This window comes from Capricornis sumatraensis, chromosome 13, assembly GCF_032405125.1.
Source record: "Capricornis sumatraensis isolate serow.1 chromosome 13, serow.2, whole genome shotgun sequence".
NCBI classification, from domain to species: Eukaryota; Metazoa; Chordata; class Mammalia; order Artiodactyla; family Bovidae; genus Capricornis; species Capricornis sumatraensis.
The window spans coordinates 13,975,494-13,993,211 of record NC_091081.1 but is presented as its reverse complement, the minus strand read 5'-3'; the positions used below and the strand labels follow the sequence as shown (position 1 = coordinate 13,993,211).

Here is a 17,718-nt window from a genome sequence, read left to right as displayed (position 1 = left end):
GAAAAGTAGGGAAGTTCTGAATTCTAATCTTTGAATATTAGGAGCATAAACATATTTTCTAGGAACAAAAAAGTAAAAACAAAAGAAAGACTTATGTTAAAAACTATATGCCTCCCAGGCATAAAGATTAGAGTTGGATTTCTCTTTTTATTTACTTTGTAAGAATTGTTTGATTTTTTAAAAAACAACACACAAGTGTAATGTGATGTAAAGAGAGTGGGCAGACACACACAAGTGACTTACCTAACTCTAATTTTTCAGTTGCAAAGACAGTATTGTATTGCTCTCTGACCCTGGGAAAGCTGCTTAACTTTTAAGAAGATTTAGTTTCATCATTTGCAAAATGGAGATGATGATTATAACAATAAAATAACCTTCTATGAATGTTAGAGAACAAAATGCCTCCAAAGCATTTGGTAGAGTGCTTGGTACATGTTATTGATGATGGGTATTATTAATGCTACTTTAGTACAGGTGTATTTGGCTCTCTAATCCATTAAATTTTTGATAAGCTATGGGAAAGCAGATTGCATCTGAATAACACTTTGGCTTTACTTAATTAAGCTTACTTAAACTAACCTTTAAAGCCAGAAATGATTGTGTCTGGATAGTTAATCAATTTCCAGTTAAGGTCATGGCACTAATAATGCTTTTTACTTCTAAGGCCAGTTAGAGTTACTTATGAGAACTCTTTAAGTTTTCAATTTTAAAGTAAAAAATTAGCTTGTATATTCTATTTTAAAATAAGCTGTTAGCATATATATGCTTAGTTGCATCCGACTCTTTGTGGCCCCATGGACTGTAACCCGCCAGGGTCCTCTGTCCATAAAATTTTCCAAGCAAAAATACTGGAGTGAATTGCCATTTCCTACTCCAAGGGATCTTCCCAAACCAGAGATTGGACCCACATCTCTTGCATCTCCTGCATTGGCAGGTAGATTCTTTACTACTGCATTACCTGGGAAACCCATGAAGGGGGAAAAAATTATATATATATATATATATGTACACACACACACATATATACACACACAGTACAGTTAGTCACTCAGTCATGTCTGACTCTTTATGACCCCATGGACTGTAGCACACCAGGCTTCCCTGTACATCACCAACTCCCAGAGCTTACCCAAACTCATGTCCATTAGTAGGGTGATATAATCCAACCATCTTATCCTCTGCCATCCCCTTCTACTCCTGCCTTCAGTCTTTCCCAGCATCAGGGTCTCTTCTAGTGAGTCAGTTCTTTGTGTCAGATGGCCAAAGTATTGGAGTTTCAGCTTCAGCATCAGTCCTTCCAATGAATATTCAGGACTGATTTCCTTTAGGATTGACTGGTTGGATCTCCTTGCAGTCCAAGGGACTTTGAAGAGTCTTCTCCAACACCAAAGTTCAAAAGCATCAGTTCTTTGGCACTCAGCTTTCTTTATAGTCCAACTCTCACATCCATACATGACTATTGGAAAAGCCATAGCTTTGACTGGATGGACCTTTGTTGGCAAAGTAATGTCTCTGCTTTATAATATGCTGTCTAGGTTGTTCATAACTTTCCTTCCAAGGAGTAAGCGTCTTTTAATTTCATGGCTGCAGTCAACTTCTGTGACATCATATACCATGTGTATGAATACACAACGCACACATAAATATTTTATATATGGAGACGTGTGCTTGCTCAGTTGTTCAGTGGTATCTGCCTCTTTGCGTGCCTATGGATTGTAGTCCGCCAGGCTCCTCTGTCCATGAGATTTTCCAGGCAAGAATACTGGAGTGAGTTGCCATTTCCTACTCTGGAGAATTTTCCCACCCCAGGGATTGAGCCCACATCTCTTGCTGTCTCCTGCTTTGGTAGGCAGATCTTTACCACTGAGGCCACCTGGGAAGTCCCCTAAGCATGTATCTCCTTCTATTGCTAAATGTTTAAAAAATTCTGAGGTGGGTTTTCATGATTTCCAGTGTCTTTTGTATAATAACTATTCCTTCTTCTTGTGTGCATGACACATTGTTAGTGCTCAATTGATGATTAAGAATAAGTGCAAATAATGGCAAAAACTTGCTTTAGCTAATTTTGAAAACGTTATTCTTACTGTACTATGTCTTTGGTGATACAAGGCTCTGGATGTTGATAGCTTTTTAAATACTTGCAGAAGTAAACTGATCATTGAAATCTGCCGCAGAATACCTCTTAGAGATGCACTAAAGAAAACCACCAGAGCATTTAGTACTAGTGCTTGTATTTTCTGGATTATTTTGCCACCACTATTCTGTCTTGTATTCTTTAGTTAACTTTTTATGTGGGAATGTTCTGTCTCCCCAACTAGACTGAAAATACTTTAGGGAAAAATACAAAAAGAAACTTGTGAATATGTGACTATATCTGCCTCTTTTTGCATAAAGAAACTTAAGAAGGATACACGAGACACAGTGAGATGGTTACCTCTGGAGAATCCCAGAGATGGGGGAATCTGGTGGGCTGCCGTCTATGGGGTTACACAGAGTCGGACACGACTGAAGCGACTTAGCAGCAGTAGCCGCAGCAGAGGTGGGCAGGAGTGGGGTGGAAGGTGGTAGAGTAGGTGTGTGCCTCTCCATATAGCTTTGACTTGTGAACCATGTTAATGTTTACTTATCAAAAATAAAATTAAATTTAAAAGAATTTTTTTAAAGCAAGCTTGAAGATAGAATATGAACAGAAGCAAAGGGGATAACTATCTATCAAATAGCATAAAGATACAGAAGAAATATTAATCCACTTGGTGCTCTGAGTGTGTGGTTAGTAGGATATATTATGAGTAGAAGGAGAATTTCAAATAAATCCTGCTCTTTCTGTAGTGGTTTGTTGTTGCTAATTTGTTGATATTGTAATTGTGGATGCTAAGTCACTTCAGAAGTGTCTCTTTTGCAACCCTATGGACTGTAGCCTGCCAGGCTCCTCTGTCCATGGGATTCTGCAGGCAGGAATGCTGGAGTGGGTTGATACTGTAATTAGGAAATTCTTATTTATGTATTAGAAGATAAAGCATGTAAATAAATGTTATATCAGTGTTCTAACCAGAAGAGAGTTACAAGTATGGAATGAGAGAAAGTGAGAAAGACCCCTTGTAGCATTGGGTTAGAAGTGGAGACATCAGTATGAAATACTGATTTAAAATAAAGAAAAACTCAATAATATGTATTTTAAAATATATAAAATTATATATATATATATATGTATATTTAACAACTCTGATGACTGAAAGAGTCTGGAGACAGTGATACCTTAGGAGAAATGAGAGTATCTGAAGCTTGGATCTTGATCTCAAGATAAATATTTCCCACTAAAAGAACAGGGTTCTTTGGAGAGTTATCTCATTCCAGCTCTAAAACAAGGAATTAATTCAAGACTAATGCAGGCTTCTCAAAAGGACACTAACTTAAAGAGATCCCCAATGGCCAAATTTGGAACTATTTGAATGATGGAAATTCCCTGGTGGTTCAGACGGTAAAGAATCTGCATGAAATGCGTGAGACCTCGGTTTGATCCCTGTGTTGGGGCGATTCCTTGGAGGAGGGCATGGCAACCCACTCCAGTGTTCTTGCCTAGAGAATCCCCCTGTACAGAGGAGCCTGGTGGGCTACAGTCCGTGATGTCGCAGAGTCGGATACCACTTGAGTGTCTAAGCACAGCACAATGGATTATAACACAATGAATTAAAAAATCTGTAATTTATAAATCTATAGGTCTATATTATGTTTTAACTAGTGTGAAGGATTCTTTTTAAGAAAAATGCCAGCGGAATCCTAGAAAAATTACCATTTTGCAGTCCCCAAGACAATACTGATTCAATACCATCAATGGATGGTAAAACTATTGAGTAAACTGCTTGAGGGGGAATAAAATAGTCTTATGGTCAGGTACCAATCAGAGAGTTGATTAATTACAAGGGGGTAAAGAACTTTTAAAGAAAGCTGGCATAGGCATCACCATAACCAAGTGGTTAAGCACGTCACCACCAACAACGGTGTAAACTGAAAGTATGTGTGTCTCACCTGACTCCATGGGAAGGACGCATCACCCAAAATGTTTAAGTCACATTTGCTTATGGGGAAATAGTAAACAATGCCAGATTGTGAGACGTTCTGCAAAACAATTGGCCTGAATTTCTCAGCATGTTAATAACAAATTGTCTTATTTTAAAAACGGGAGGATTAAAACAGAAAGAGAAATGACAGCAGAATGGACTGTATGATCCTTGCCTGGATCCTCAGTGATTTTTTTGTAATTGCATTTGGGGGACAATTAGGGAAATATGAATATAGAATATGTGTTGGGTAGGAATATTTTATCCGTGCATCTTTCCCTGTGAAATGATTATATTTCGACTAAGTAAAAATAATGTCCCTATTCTCTTAGGTGGTTAAGCAAAAAAAAAAAAGATGAAACATATATGTGTGTGTGAGAGAGAGAGAGAAAAAAAGAGAGAAAGCAAGAAAGACAGACTTGGAAATGTTTCATAATTGAAAGCTGGAAAGAAATCATTTGAAGCACAGATGATGCCGTGCATTCTTTTTTTTAACAAGTGCTTTAGCAAGCTTTTCGCCAGTACAGACTGAGTGAAGGTTTTAATTTTGCAAGAGAAATGGTGTGGATTGGAGGCAATAAGCATGTTTCCTAAAATGTGGGATAGATGTTAGTTAAATGTTTTGAAAATACGTGATCAAAGAATATTGAGACATTAAAATGAAAATCTGTCTAGGTTGCTGATTCAGGTGGACGCCTGTCTCTCTTTCTCTTTGAGAATTGCCTGTCACCATTGCTTTATTGGGAAAATGAGTAATTCTTAGCTAAAATAATATATATTAAGTTAATAGTATGTTTCCATTTTGCACAAGAAATTGAAGTCCCTGTTTGCCTGCTAGCTCAGTCAGCTTTATGGAGAACCAGCAAACCTGGGCAAGCACCATATGTGCTGTGAAGGTGTTCCACCTGCCTCGGAAGCCAACGGCTGTTCCCTCTTTATGCTGTTCTTCACAAGCAACGCTGCTGTGTGTTTCCCCTGCCAGACTTCTCACCCTCAGCAGGACTTTCGTCAGAGCTGTTTATCGTGACGATAAACAACTACCAGCGCAATTAAGAGACACCCTCTGGCTTGGAGTCAGACATCTGCCAAGGCTTTGATTATTCTATCTCAGTTTATTTCAATAAACAAAGTGCTTACTGTATACGAGGCAGGGTCCTGGTTCTCCCTAGGCTACCGAGATAAATAAAATGTGGTATGTGCCTAGGAGAAGTATATAATCCAGGGAGAGAGGGCTTGAGACAGTTACATCAATATCTATTATTAAAAGGCAGAGGATGAGGAGTGAATTAGGGGACAACCAACAGTATCCTAAGAGCATTTGGTGTTCAGAGGCCTCTTGTCTTTTAGGACTGTCAAAATGGAGGCTTAAAGCCCAGGCATCCAGATGGTTTGGGACATTTACAGAACCATGATTCATAGATGTGAGATCTGGTTGTATTTTTTTTTTTTTTTTAATTGCCCTGTTTTCCGATGTTAATTATTGCAGCTAGGCTGCCAAGCAAACATCTGTTCAGAGTTGCATTCTGGATACAGGCTTGTTGCTTTGGCCCCTCTTGGTGGAAACTATTCTTACTTCACATGGAGTATTATATAATCTCCGTGAATGCTGAGTAGTATGTACAGATCATCAAACTACTACAGGTCAGCACCTGGCCAGAAGATTCACAGGAAAGGAGAAAACAACACATAAATATATGGGTGTGTATCTTAAAGATTATAATTAGTAAAAAAAAAGAAAAAGCTTAAACCACAAACACAGAAAGAAAAATATTGCCATTTTTTTGCTTATCACATTAAAGGTGAAAGTATCAGAGGTCTTCAAATGCTGTTTACTTTGCAAGCTTGTTTTTTTAAACTATGGTACTCATTAGAGCATGTTGTGGAAAAATGGTTACTATCGTGGTAAAGCTGTAAATAAATACAGCTTTTGGAGAGCAGTTTGGCAATATGTGTCAAAGAGTCATAGTCATCATGTTCTTTGACCCAATAATTCCAATCTGGGAATCTCTCCTAAGGAAATACTCTGAAGAAGCTTCATGCATAAAGTTATTCATCACCACAGTACTTATAATAGTGTAAAATTGGAAACAGCCTCTGCAGGTTAACTGTGGGTTTTCTACTTTCTGAAATATTATACAGCATTTCGAAATGATGATTATAACTGATAATAACACGGAAAATGCTCCTGTTGTGTTATGTGGAAAGGCAAGACACCAAATTGAATTTAGAGTGCATATAGAATTTTTAAAATTATAGAAATTAGATGATGTATTTGAAATGAACCTTTCTCAATTAGTAGATGTTGTTTTTAAAGTATCCAACAACAGGGAACAACGGCAGAAGCAAGGAGATGTGAAACAATGCAGTTTTTCTGGTAGCAGCGCTGAAAGCAAGTAACTTACCAGGTGGCTCGGTGGTAAAGAATCCACCCGCCAATGTGGGAGACGCCAGAGATGCAGATTCGATCTCTGGGTTGGGAAAATCCCCTGGAGAAGAAAATGGCAACCCATTCCAGTACTCTTGCCTGGAAAATTCCATGGGCAAAGGAGCCTGGCGGGTTACAGTTCATAGGGTTTCAAAGGATTGAACATGACTGAGCGACTGAACACAGAATAAATTTGGTTTCTTTACCAGCTGAGCCATAAGGGAAGCCCAAGAACACTGGAGTGGGTAGCCGATCCCTTCTCCAGCGGATCTTCCGGACCCAGGAGTTGAACTGGGGTCTCCTGCACTGCAGGTGGATTCTTTAGCTATCAGGGAAGGCTTGCAGTGCATTCTAGAAGGTTGTATATGAAAATGTTTATATTGTTCACATTTGGATAAGACAAAACCTTATTTTCCCCCTTTTTCTGTTTTCCGTATTTCCTCTATAAAGGAAACAAACACTTCTCCATGCTCCAGGCCCCAGTATGATTGATATCTCTTTCCACTTGGTTCTATAAAGTGAGGAATGAAGCAGACTTGTTGGGTTTAGAGAGAAAAAGTATGTTTCTGTTCCGTCTCAAAATGATGAGATTCTTCAACAATTAGATAAAACGTGTGTGTTAGTCTGGAGCCCGCCAGGCTTTTCTATCCATAGAATTCTCCAGGCAAGACTACTGGAGTGGGTTGCCATTCCCTTCTCCAGACGATCTTCCTGACCCAGGGATCGAACCCAGGTCTCCCGCATTGGAGGCAGATTCTTTACCATCTGAGCCACCAGGGAAGCTCAGATAAAACTTAGTTCCATTTTATGTAGTAAGAGTCCAGTGAAATTTTGGTCAGCTAAAAAGTTTTGGCAACTGGAGCTTGAAAGCACATTCAAGAGCCAAAAAACGAAACACTCATTGCCCTTTAATCAGAGGAGCCTAGGATCACTTTAGAGACGTTGGACTAGGAAGGATGGGCTGACCAACAGAGAGGCCCCGAAGTGTTTCCTTCCCTACATCCCAGCCCTTTTTCTTTCCATTAACATGTTGGGTACAATAGCTGAGCCTGTGACCCGTCAAGGATGTGTCTGTTCCCCATAAGGAAGGCTGTGCTTTCAGCCCACCTGAGTTCTCTGCCCTGATAGTTACAACCAATCACTTGTATCTTCTTAGAACTACTGACGAAGGCTAATCTGACTGTCAACCCCCTCCCTCACTCCCAGAGTCCCTTAGAATGATCTAGAACAGGACATTAATTATTCTACCTCCAAGGCTATGTTATACACTAGACAGAGCAAACAAAATCACCTTTCCTCCCCTATGATTGAGGCTGCACCCATGCTCTGTATTGTCGTCTCTGTCTTTGTTCCCTCCTGGATCCTTACCTTTGTGTGGTTGGAGATCTGAATACTACCTAGAAAACCAACACTAGCTATATTAATCTCTTTTTGAATTTTAGCAAATATTTATTAAGCACCTACCCTGTGCTAGGTAGTGAGTGAGGTATGTGAGATGTAAGAATAAACGCATAATCCCTACCCTCAAAAAATTTTATAGGATAATGGAAAATACCAAGCAGTCACTCTAGGATAGATAAAATGACAGGAATGAGCACAGGCTGTTACAGATTTGACAAATAAGCTAAGACCTGCAGAATTTAGGCAAGACACATGTGTATAAATCATGTCCCAAGTACAAGGAACAGCAGGTGCTAGAGGCAAACCAGTGTATGACAGACAGAGGCTGTGATGGGGCAATGGCAACAGAGAATCCAGAAAAATCAAATCAGTAATTGAATCCTTATTTCACGTACTAGGGTATTTTTTTGTTTTTTTACTTCATCCTAGGCACAAAGGTATTATTAAAATTTTAATTATTGGAGTGCCATGACTGTGGCGTGGAGTGTCGTGGAATGTCATTAGTGGAGTGTGTTTTAAAAAGGGTGCTCCAGAGCCAGGGCAAACTTAGTGGCAGTGGAGATCCAGAGACGTAAATGGTTCTTTAAAGTGTGAGTATCATCTCTCTGGGTCATCCCAGTGCACCAGCCCCAAGCATCCTGTATCCTGTATCGAACCTAGACTAGCGAGATGATATGGGGAGGGTGGTGGGAGGCTGGTTCAGGGTTGGGAACTCACGTACACCTGTGGAGGACTGATGTCAATGTATGGCAAAACCAATACAGTATTGTAAAGTAAAAAAATAAAATTTAAATTAAAAAAATAAATAAAGTGTGAATAAAATGGAATTTTGTTGACTGATTGGTTGGGGGAGAGATGAGGCAAAGAAAAGTGAGAAGAGAGAATACTTTGTTTTCCGGTTTCTGCCCCACTCACTGTGATAAGCAAATGAAGGACGGTGGTCTGTCAGGGAGAGATGAATGGGGAGGTGATGAGTTTGGCTTTAGGCTGAGTTTGGGGTGTATGAGTGGAGACATCGAGTAGGGGATTGCATGTGGTTATCAGAAGCTCAGTAGAGAGATCTGGGCTGGAGTTTTACGGGGCGGGGGGATCCGTCAGCAGTTGTATGGAGTTGAAACAATGGGAGTGGAGGAAAGACACTCAGAGGACCATCTGTAATAAATGGAACCTTGGAAACTCGGGAAGTTTTAAGAGACACAAATAGGAAGAATTCACCAAAGGAACAGAAGGAAGTACCAAGAACCTGAGAACGTGGTGTCCTAGGGGTCAAGAAAGAAGCAGAGGTCGGCAGGGGCCGTGCTGCAGAGGTGAGTAAATAAATAATCCTTATTCACTAGGGCAGTTAGGAACGAGAAGGTCACTGGTACTTTTGTTCTTAGAGAGAGACCTAAAGTGGAGGAGTGAGCCAGATAATAGTGAGTTTTTAAATGTGGACAGGGAGACAAAAACCTTAGACAGTCTTTCAGTTAGCTTGGTTGAAAATGGAGGGAGACCGAGATGTAGAGACTGACGCATGTAGGGTCCTAAGGCGTTTTTATTTCGTTTTGCTTTTATGATGGGAGAAACTTGACCATGTGCATATGCTCGATTGTCTTAAGTTTCCAGAGAGAGGAGAGATCCTGACGAGGCAGGCACTAATACTGATCTTGGGACGCTCAGGAGGTCCTTCTTTCTACCAAAGAGGAAGGAAGGTTAGAAGACAGCTGATGGGGAACTGAAAGTTGAAGGGGTTCTCATCTGACCACATTAGATTTTACTGTGTCACGTGGGAGTGAGGTTATGGATTGCATGTGGGTCAGTTGCAAAGAGAAAGTTGGAGTGAGGCCTTGAGGAGGAGGTGGACGTTGGAAATGGTTCATAGGTGAGGAAGGCGTGACCTCGAGGGACCCTGAGAAGGGCTGCCACTTAGTGATGACAACCCAGACACACATGGGGACCATCTGCTTGTCTACCGGACTGTGTGAGGGGGGAGATGAGGGGTACAGCTAACCCTTATGCTCGTCCAAGTATCATGTTTAGAAAGGCGTGTACTGCGTCTGATTAAGCATTTAAGAATTCTCAGTGGGCGCTAGCAACATGGTGTTATTATTCTGAGTGACGGATTTTGCCAAGTCTGGATCAGCATCAGCAGGGGCTTAATGACAATGTGTACAGGCTCTGACAGTGATTAGGTTTGGATTAAAGCTTCAATAAAAGTTAGCTGCTGCTATCATCATCACCATCATTCAGTTCACTCTGACAATACCAGAAGTTTCTGGAAGGTTTACAGTTTAAGGCTTTACTGTAGAGCGTGAACATGCCATCAGTGCTCCACTTTCCTGTGTTAGAAAGAATAACAGAAGGCACTGGGCATTCCTGTGCGGAGAGCACAAGACTAAAACAAATACTAAACAGCATTCTCAAAGTGAAAAAAAAGAAAGTTCAGTGTTTATCCATTGAGTCTTTTTAGGAAGTAGGTTTCCTTGTGCAGCCCCTAAACTTGTCTAGGAATTTCATTGCTTCCCTGGGTGACCTTTTACTTCGTAGAACAGAGTGGGATTGGGGTGGGTGCTAGTGGGAAATGATGATCCTTGCCTAAATCTATCTCCTTTATTGGATGAAAAACTTTAAGTACAAAAAACCATATTCATAGTACAGTAGCCTTGTTTTCACAGAGAGTAATAATAAAGTAATAGTAAAAGATAATCTCAGGACCCCAGGCTAAGATTCCTTGATATATATACAATCTGTGTAGTTCCTAGAGGATTTAATTTCTAGAATATGTGTAATGGCAAAATTTATTGTTATTCAATGTAAAAATGAGGTAAGAATGTATAATAAAACTGAAAATAATACTAATACAGAAGTGTTAGTATGTATACATAAAGAGCTTCCCTGATAGCTCAGTTGGTAAAGAATCCGTTTACAATGCAGGAGACCCCTGTTCAATTCCTGGGTTGGGAAGATCTCCTGGAGAAGGGGTAGGCTACCCACTCCTGTATTCTTCGGCTTCCCTTGTGGCTCAACTGGTAAAGAAACCACCTGCAATATGGGAGACCTGGGTTTGATTCTTGGGGTTGATCCCTGGAGAAGGGAATGGCTGCCCACTCCAGTTCTCTGGCCTGGAGAATTCCATGGACTGTATAGTCCATGGGGTCACAAAGAGTCAGACACAACTGAGCGACTTTGCCTTTCACTTTAGTATAATATATGGTGTGTATAAAAGCTTTCTAAAATGTGTAAATTGTATTATTATTCTCCCTTTACACTTTTTCCTATGTTTGGCTTACAAGAGAGAGGAGTAAGGGTTTTCAAAACAACTTGTCTTTCATTTTTACTTACGATTATTTTCTCTGTAAAAATGTGGTGATGTGTTCTATTCTTCCCATATAGCTCACAGTCTTTTGATGTGGTCTCTATTTTTACCATCTTCCTCTATAAACGTTATCTTAGCTAATTTTCTTAAGTGAATGTTATTTCCATCAAAGACCCTCTCTCATTTGAGCTGTCTCAGTGCTAATGCATGAGCAATATTGACCTTGTTGGCTGGCAACAAAGTCAAGAGGTTTTTATCCTTGTGTTAGCATCTCCTAAAGAAGTGAAGAAGCTCAGTTGAAGCAGGGTGGGATTTTATAAGATACACTTGAAGTAAATCAAGGCATTTAACACTGGGTATTTCAGGTATTCCAACCCTTTTTCAGTCTAACCACAAAACTTTTCTATGAGAGGTTATAGTACATTCATTCACCAGGCTAGTTTTTGTGGTTATGTCTCTAGCCAATCACATTTTAAAAAAGAGATTTCTGTACTCCTAGGATGAGATTTTCCCCTATTTTGGAGGTATTAAAACTCAAACATCAGAAGAGTTTTTTAAAAATACATATGTTTTTTCTCTTTTCATATTCTTAGACACTTTAACTTTGTTCCTGAGAGATAAAGGAAAATTTGGTCACTCTACACTTAGCAGTATTTTATATCTGAAAATGATGAATAGAAACGAGGAAAGGAATTATATTTTTCTTTATCAAATCTAAAAACTCCAGGTAGTTAACAGACTATTCCTAGAACTGAGTGAGTGGTGCACAAAGATACTTTGTTTTGGCATGAAAAAGCTCTGTTGAAATTGCTCCTTTTAAGTTAAAAAACTATGTTAACTTGGTTTAACGTCTAGGAAAGCATTGATGCTTGCCAATATTGAAAGCCCAAAACCTGTAGGGGGAAAAAAAACCCAAACATTAAAATGACTGTGAATAAAGCTACAGAACATGTATTTTTAAAGTTTGTGAAACTTGGACTTCTTCCAGGTTTACAAGTAATATCGAAAGGAGTGGTTTTTGTTGTTCTATTTGTTACACAATTTTCAGGAGGAAAGGTTTCTAGATATTTTAAAAAACTATCTTGACATGAGCTCCATGAAAGGAATGTTCCTTTCTGTGAACTAGCTGTGGTGACGTCAGCACCGTGTGGGATAAGATTCCCACAGGGTTTAGTTGACCGAGGAAATGTCTGCTTTCTCCACTGCACGCGGCGGAGGGTAAGGACAGAGCCCAGAATTCAGTGCAGTGGGAGAGGCTGTAAAGTTAGATTACCAAATGTGTGCAGAAACAAAAATGGTCTTCATAACTCAGTTTCGATAAGTAAAATCCTGTACCCATAATTCTCAGTGCTCTGTCTTGTTTTCAGGACCAATGCAAAGTTTAACTTTGCTGGTGTTGCAGTCCACTCTGTAACTGTCACCGATTGGAGTACAGAAAACACATATGCAAACATAAAAAGCTACTGAATAATGAAAACTGTAACAAATATACTACAATATCAAATAAGAAAAAATAATTCCACCGCCTGAGAAATCCATTTTTAGCAATTCTGTCTTCTTCCCTCTCAGCTTGTATTTTTTCGCATATGCTTTTACATTTTTATAATATATAAATTCAATGTTTATTCTGTTTTCTTACCTAACATTATCAGATATGTGTTTCATATTATTTTTCAATGTAAGAAATAAGGCATAGTCAAAACTACTCACTGTGATCCTTTCCATTCTTCATGATTTAACTAAAATGCCTTCCTTTCCATGAGCAGTCAAAATTGTTTCTCCTTTGTGCTTCTCTGCCTGAACCATGGTTATGTATGCCCATGTTGTCTCCGCTAATAAACTGAGGATTACTGGAAGGTAGTTTATTCAGCTTTAAATTCCCCCTAGTAGCTAGTAGACTGCCTTGTTCATGGTAGGCACAGAATAAATACTTGAATATTGAATTAATCTATAGAATCATTTACAATAAAGTGACTTAAAATGAAGTTAAGGTGAGAAGAAAAGAGCATAGCCATAGGAGGAAAATTACAAAAGAAGGAGGAAGTAATAGTATTAATTTCTGATGAGGTAGAGGGAGAATTTAAATGTAAAAACATTAAATACAGAGACCATTATTTATGAAGATATGTCATAAGTCTGTATGTACCACACAACATTGCAGTCAAATATAAAACCTAGAAGTGCAAAGGTAATTTGAAAAAAAATATATAGTAAGCAATTTCAGTATTCCTGTTTTAGAATCAGATTGAGGAGATAAATGAGCCCGTAGAAATCTATATAGAATGTTACTTTTCTTGATTAAATATTTTAATGTCCAAAACACATTTTAAAAGATTATTTAATTGGCTAGAAAAAATATTCCAAATTTAAGATTTCTATAGTTTACCTTTTTCATAATCAAGTAGAGTTGAAAATGAATTTAGAAAAAAAGTTACTGAAAAAACTACATAGAAATGAAAAAACACTTAAAGAGGGAGTAAAAAAGGATTAAAAACTCCTAGAAAATAATGAAGAGAGAACATTTCATACCAGAATTTTTGGAATCTAGCAAAAACTCTATTCATTACTAAAGAGTAAAAGAAAAAAAAAGCAGAGTGATCAGAAGAAGCTAGGAAAAGAAAAAGTGAAACAAATAAAAGCAGGAAGAGCATAATAGTAATGTAAAAATCAAAAGAAAGGAAAACTAAAAGGGGAAAAAAGCAATATAAAGGACAAGAAAGCCAAAGCTAATAATTTAAAAAAACAAAATAAAATGTCATTTTGAGAGCCTGATTTAGGGACCAAAGTAAAAGTAATGAAAATGAGAAAGAAACAAGATGAGAAAGGAGATAAAAGCTACAGAGAGACTATTTCTCAACAAGAATATTCTCAATAAGAGAATACTCAGTTGCAACAAAGGTAAAAATCTAGGAAACAGATTTCCTAGTTTTCTTCCTGCACACACCTAGGTAAACACACTTTCCAAGAGAGAATGAAAGTTACCTTGGTGTGTGCAGGAAGAAAACTGGGAAGCTACTACACTGCCCTTCTGAGCTGACATGTCTGTTTTGCAATAATTTTCCTTGACCGTCTCTGTGTGTGCTCAGTCGTGTCTGGCTCTTTGTGTCTCCGTGGACTGTAGCCCGCCAGGCTTCTCTGTCCATGGGATTTCCCAGACGAGGATACTGGAGTGGGTTGCCGTTTCCATCTCCAGGGAAATCTTCCCGACCCAGGGACCAAACTAGCATTTCTTGTGTCCCCTGAATTGGCAGGCAGATTCTCTACCATCTGTACCACCTAGAAAGCCTTTCCTTGAATCTTTTACCTTAAACATGCCCTTACTTGAGTTAGTGGCTCTAGTTGGGCACTAATATACATAAATCCTCAGTCACCTGTATTTGCAAAATTTTACTTATTTCACTTTTCAGAAAAGCGTTAAACTTGTTAAACGAATTTGTGAAGGGCAAAATAGTTTTCCATAACTAAACCACCAGCTTTTGGTTTTGTTTGCTTTTGACATTTTTAGGATATTTAAGCATATTTTGAAAGTCAGGGAAAAGATACCAATGAAGAGGAGGGAAAGAAGTTATAAAAGGTCTCTTGTGAGCTCTGTAAGTTCTTTGTTAAAGTTTAAAGTTGTTTCTGAAATTTTCACTTACCCCTTTTAATTGAAATTAAACCTCAGAGTAAAACGAAATTTAAGCCTTCCTTCTCCCACTAGAGTAATACTGATTATTAATCTTTGGTACGGGATTGACTGAATTTACCAAGTCAGTTCAGTTGTATCTGACTCTTTGCGACGCTATGGACTGTAGTCTGCCAGTCTCCTCTGCCCATGAGGATTCTCCAGACAAGAATACTGGGGTTGCCGTGCCTTCCTCCAGGGGATCTTCCCAATCTAAGGTTCAAACTTGTGTCTTTTACATCTACCTGCGGGCTCTTGATCACTGACGCCACCTGGGAAGCCCCAAAAATTAACTCGTAGAGTCCTCTAAACAACCAAATGCTATTGGTAAATTCCAGCTTTTACAGATGCTGGGCAAGGGAAACATTTAGCAACTAGTAAATCACTGCAGATGGTGACTGCAGCCATGAAATTAAAAGACGCTTACTCCTTGGAAGAAAAGTTATGACCAACCTAGATAGCATATTCAAAAGCAGAGACATTACTTTGCCGACTAGGGTCCATCTAGTCAAGGCTATGGTTTTTCCAGTGGTCATGTATGGATGTGAGAGTTGGACTGTGAAGAAGGCTGAGCGCCGAAGAATTGATGCGTTGAACTGTGGTGTTGGAGAAGACTCTTGAGAGTCCCTTGGACTGCAAGGAGATCCAACCAGTCCATTCTGAAGGAGATCAGCCCTGGGTGTTCTTTGGAAGGAATGATGCTAAAGCTGAAACTCCAGTACTTTGGCCACCTCGTGCGAAGAGTTGACTCATTGGAAAAGACTCTGATGCTAGGAGGGATTGAGGGCAGGAGGAGAAGGGGACGACAGAGGATGAGATGGCTGGATGGCATCACTGACTTGATGGACATGAGTCTGAGTGAACTCCAGAAATTGGTGATGGACAGGGAGGCCTGGCATGCTGCAGTTCATGGGATCGCAAAGAGTCGGACACGACTGAGCGACTGAACTGAACTGAACTAAAACTGAAAGGTCCAGAGGGCTTCCCAGGTGGCACAGTGGGAAAGAACCTGCCTGCAGTCATTCAATCGGGAAGAAATGGGGGATTTTTTATCTTTATTTCTTTCTATTTTATTTTCGGTTTTCTTTTTCTCCTCTTGCATTGGCTAGCTCTAGTCAGTGTTTAGTAATGGTGGCAGTGCATATTCACTCCACTTCCATTCTTAAGAAAAAGCTTTCAATATTTCATCATGGAGTATTACATTTACTGTAGGTTTTCTTATATATACTCTTTATTAGATTAAGGAAGTTTTCATCTCTTCCTAGTTTGCTAAGATTTTAGCATAACTGAATGTTGAATTTATCAAATAACCTTTCCTCTTTCTATTGAGAAAATCATATGATGTTTCTCCTTTATTTTATTAATGTGTGAGTTAATGGTAATGGGTTTTGAATGTTGTCATCCTTGCATTCTTGGAATAAATCCGCTTTGATTATATTATCTTTTTCATGCATTATCTGGATTGGTTTGTTAATGTTTTGTTTAGAATTTTTGTGTCTGTGTTTACAAAGAGATCAGTCAGTAGTTTTTCTTGATTGCAATATCCTTATCAGATTTTGGTATCATGAGTATGCTGGCCTGACAAAACAACCCAAGTAGTGATCTCTCCCCCTCTTTCTATCATTATTCACTAGAAGTAGTTGGGTAGTGTCAGTGTTATTTCATCCTTAAGTTCTTGGTAGAATTTATCAGCAAGTCACCTGGGGCTGAAGCTTTCTGTGTGGGGATATCTTTTTCCTCTGTTGCTTTTTAAGTTACTTTTTTTGTATTCCCTACTTGGCATTTTTACCTAATGTGTCTAAGTGTGATTTTTATCAAAGGCAGCTAGCACAAATCTGTAATATCTGCTGAGCCAGCAAAAGAGCATACTTGTCAGTAAAGCAGCCACCTTCCTCTCATTAAGGATAAAATTATGGAGAAATCCATGAACCTAAAAATGAATCTGCCTTTATGGTGTTCCACAAAGTAATTAATGCACAGAAAGTGAAAGTTGCTCAGTTGTGGCTAACTCTTTGCGACCCCAAGGACTGCAAAATTCTCCAAGCCAGCATACTGGAGTGGGTAGCCTTTCCCTTCTCCAGAGGATCTTCCCAACCCAGGGATCGAACCCAGGTCTCCTGCATTGCAGGCGGATTCTTTCCCAGCTGAGCCACCAGAGAAGCCCAGTGCACAGAAAGTGCTTCTAACAGTGCTGGCATAGACGAGGTGCTGCATACATGTCATGACTGTTGTTACTGCGTTCGTTGTTGTATTCTCTTCTCCTCTGCCACATTAAGGGACTTCCCTGGTGGCTCAGATGGTAAAAGCGTCTGCCTGCAATGCAGGAGACCCGGGTTCGATCCCTGGGTAGGGAAGATCCCCTGGAGAAGGAAATGGCAACCCACCCCAGTACTCTTGCCTGGAAAATCCCATGGACGGAGGAGCCTGATGGGCTGCAGTCCATGGGGTCACAAAGAGTTGGACATGACTGAGTGACTTCACTTTCTTTCTTTCAGCCTTCAGCCACATTAATGTGCTTCTTTTTAATGATAGAGGAAATCTGAAATCACTTGGTCTTAAGTGAACAAAAGACTGTATAAAGCACACTGTATACTATCATGACCAACCAAAACCAAGATCAAAACATGTAAGCCATGCGTTTGATAAACTGAGCCTTGAGTCCAAGGTTTATGTTTTCTCTGTCTTTTTCTTTGGAAGAGTTAATTAATTAATCTGTCACTTTTCCAGTTGTCTCCCTCACCTGTGTCACTGAATTACTTTTGAGTTCTCCCAAGTGGCACATTAGCCATCTAACTTGAACATTAAGTGGGTAACTGTGTCTCTTTCTAAGGCCCTTGGAGACTGTTGTAGAATTAAATAATTTTGTCTTCAAGAA

The 17,718-nt window shown here is 39.3% G+C and overlaps 1 protein-coding gene and 1 non-coding gene across 3 annotated transcripts in view; both read left to right on the top strand.

Annotated features, from left to right (window-relative positions):
- RNF217 (ring finger protein 217) overlaps positions 1–17,718 on the top strand; it is a 125,978-nt gene that overhangs the window by 54,984 nt on the left and 53,276 nt on the right. The window lies entirely within an intron of this gene.
- TRNAC-GCA (transfer RNA cysteine (anticodon GCA)) lies at positions 17,125–17,197 on the top strand. The gene has a single exon. It is a non-coding gene; the product is annotated as a tRNA-Cys (tRNA).